The 2,575-nt window shown below is 36.2% G+C and overlaps 1 non-coding gene across 1 annotated transcript; it reads right to left on the minus strand.

Moving 5' to 3' along the window:
• Nucleotides 1-1,153: 1,153 nt before the first annotated feature.
• Nucleotides 1,154-1,233, minus strand: TRNAL-UAG (transfer RNA leucine (anticodon UAG)). Its single transcript has one exon. It is a non-coding gene; the product is annotated as a tRNA-Leu (tRNA).
• Between the last annotated feature and the right edge of the window lie 1,342 nt (nucleotides 1,234-2,575).

Consider the following 2,575-nt stretch of genomic DNA (forward strand, 5'->3'; position numbering starts at 1 on the left):
CTCGGCCAAATTGTCACTATATGGAAGATACAAAAACAAATCGACACTTAGTAAAGAATATTAAAAGAGAGAGTGATATTTTAAGTGGTGTCAATTTAGCTCGTTGGGCAACAATGTTAAGCATAGCAATGTGCAATGCAAGCCAAATAAAGAACATGCTTACAATTTTATATGGCCCTCTTTTGTACCAGAATAACGTAGTCGTTATTTCATGAAAAGTTTGGTATGCTAGGTTCGCAACTGAGAACTGTGGGATTTGAACGCACACCGTTTTGGTTTGGAGCCAAAATCCGACGACTTAGACCACTCGGCCAAATTGTCGATGTGTGGATGATTATCAAAACAAGTCCACACTTGATAAAATTACTAAAGCGTATTAAAAAAGAGAGTAATATTTGAGGTGGTGTCAATTTAGGTCGTTGGGTAACAATATTAAGCACATGAATGTGCAATGCAAGCACTAGGTCGTAAAAAAGACACGCTTACAATTTTTTATTCCCCGCTTTTGCACAAGAATAACGTAGTAGATTTTTTACATCCACTAATGACAATAGTGGGATTTGAACCCAGACCCTTTCAGATTGGAGCCTAAATCCAACGCTTTAGACCACTCGGCCAAATTGTCAATGTATTAATAGCATTAAGTGGGCTCCATTTAGCTTGTCGGGCAGCAAGGTTAACCATATCAATGTGCAATACAGGCCCGAATAATGGACATGTTTACAATTTTTTATGGCCCTCTTCTGTACAAGAATAACAAGAATAACGTAGTAGTTATTTCATGAAAAGTTTGGTAATATTATATTATTTAAATTCACTAATGACAACTGTGGGATTTGAACCCACGCCCTTTTAGATTGGAGCCTAAATCCAAATCCTTAGACCACTCAGCCAAATTGTCGATGTGTTGATGACATCAAAACAAGTCCACACTTGATAGTGTTAATAAAGAGTGTTAAAAAAGAGAGTGATATTTTAAGTGATGTCAATTTAGGTTGTTGGGCAACAATGTTAAGAACGTCAATATGCAATTGAGGCATAGGTTGAATAAAGGACATGCTTACAATTTTTTATGGCCCTCATTGGTCCAACAAATAAGGTAGTAGTTACTTCCTGAAAACATTGCTAATGTTAGATTATTTAAATTCACTAATGACAACTGTGGGATTTGAACCCACGCCCTTTCAGATTGGAACCTAAATCCAACGCCTTAGACCACTCAGCCAAATTGTCGATGTATTAATAACATTAAATAGGATCCATTTAGGTTGGGGGGCAGCAATGTTAAGCATATCAATGTGCAATGCAGGCTCGAATAAAGGACATGCTTACAAATTTTTATGGCCCTCTTCTATACAAGAATAACAAGAATAACGTAGTAGTTATTTCATGAAAAGATTGGTGATGCTATATTATTTAAATTCACTAATGACAACTGTGGGATTTGAACCCACGCCCTTTTAGATTGGAGCCTAAATCCAAATCCTTAAACGACTTGGCCAAATTATCGATGTGTTGATGACATCAAAACAAGTCCAGACTTCATAATTTCGATAAAGAGTGTTAAAAAAGAGAGTGATATTTTAAGTGATGTCAATTTAGGTTGTTGGGCAACAATGTTAAGAACGTCGATATGCAATTGAGGCAGTAGGTTTAATAAAGGACATGCTTACAATTTCTTATGTCCCTCATTGGTCCAACAAATAAGGTAGTAGTTATTCATGAAAAGATTGCTAATGTTAGATTATTTAAATTCACTAATGACAACTGTGGGATTCGAACCCATGCCCTTTCAAATTGGAGCCTAAATCCAACACCTTAGACCACTCAACCAAATTGTCAATACATTAATAAGATTAATTAGGCTAAATTTAGGTTGGGCAACAATGTTAAGCATATCAATGAGCAATGCAGGCCCGAATAAAGGACATGCTTACAATTTTTCATGGCCCTCTTTTGTACAAGAATAACATAGTAGTTATTTCATGATAAGTTTGGTAAAGCTATATTATTTAAATTCCGTAATGACAACTGTGGAATTTAATTCAATGCCCTTTCGTATTGGAGCCTAAATCCAACGCCTTAAACCACTCGGCCAAATTGTCACGGGATGGATGATATCGAAACAAATCGACACTTGGTAAAGAGTATTAAAAAAGAGAGTGATATTTTAAGTTGTGTCAATTTAGGTCGTTGGGCAACAATGTTAAGCATAGCAATGTGCAATGCAGGCCATATAATTAACATGCTTACAATTTTATATGGCCCTCTTTTGTACCAAAATAACGTAGTCGTTATTTCGTGAAAAGTTTGGTATTGCTAGATTATTTAAATACATTAATGACAATTGTGGGATTTGAAACCACGGCCTTTCGGATTGGAGGCTAAATCCAACGCCTTAGACCACTGGGCCAAATTGTCGATGTGTTCATGACATTAAAACAAGTCCATGCTTGATAGTGTTGCTAAAGAGTTAAAAAAGAGAGTGATATTTGAACCGGTGTCAATTTAGGTTATTGGGCAACAATGTTAAGCACGTCAATATGCAATGCAGGCACTAGGTCAAATAAAGGAC

This window comes from Azolla caroliniana, unplaced genomic scaffold, assembly GCF_043228905.1.
Source record: "Azolla caroliniana isolate FFs.n. ecotype wild unplaced genomic scaffold, voAzoCaro1.0.p SCAF_18, whole genome shotgun sequence".
NCBI lineage: Eukaryota > Viridiplantae > Streptophyta > Polypodiopsida > Salviniales > Salviniaceae > Azolla > Azolla caroliniana.